The sequence below is a fragment of the Micropterus dolomieu genome, linkage group LG08 (genome assembly GCF_021292245.1).
Source record: "Micropterus dolomieu isolate WLL.071019.BEF.003 ecotype Adirondacks linkage group LG08, ASM2129224v1, whole genome shotgun sequence".
Lineage (NCBI taxonomy): Eukaryota > Metazoa > Chordata > Actinopteri > Centrarchiformes > Centrarchidae > Micropterus > Micropterus dolomieu.
This window is the reverse complement of record NC_060157.1, coordinates 26,889,470-26,889,876: the sequence shown is the minus strand read 5'-3', so window position 1 is coordinate 26,889,876 and position 407 is coordinate 26,889,470.

The following is a 407-nucleotide window of genomic DNA, read 5'->3' as shown; positions in this document are numbered from 1 at the left end:
TTCCACTGTCCAATGTTGGTGAGCTCTTGCAAATTGTAGCCTCTTTTTCCTATTTGTAGTGGAGATGAGCGGTACCCGGTGGGGTCTTCTGCTGTTGTTGCCCATCCGCCTCAAGGTTGTTCGTGTTGTGGCTTCACAAATGCTTTGCTGCATACAGTGGGGGAAATAAGTATTTGACCCCTTGCTGATTGTGCAGGTTTGCCCACTTACAAAGAATGCAACGATCTATAATTTTAATCATATGTACATTCTAACAGTGAAAGACAGAATCCCAAAGAAAATTCCAGAAAATCACATCATATGAATTTATTAAAATTGATAACCATCTGATGAGGAAAAACAAGTATTTGACCCCCTGGACAAACAGCATGTTAATATTTTGTAGAAAAGCCATTATTGGCCAGCAC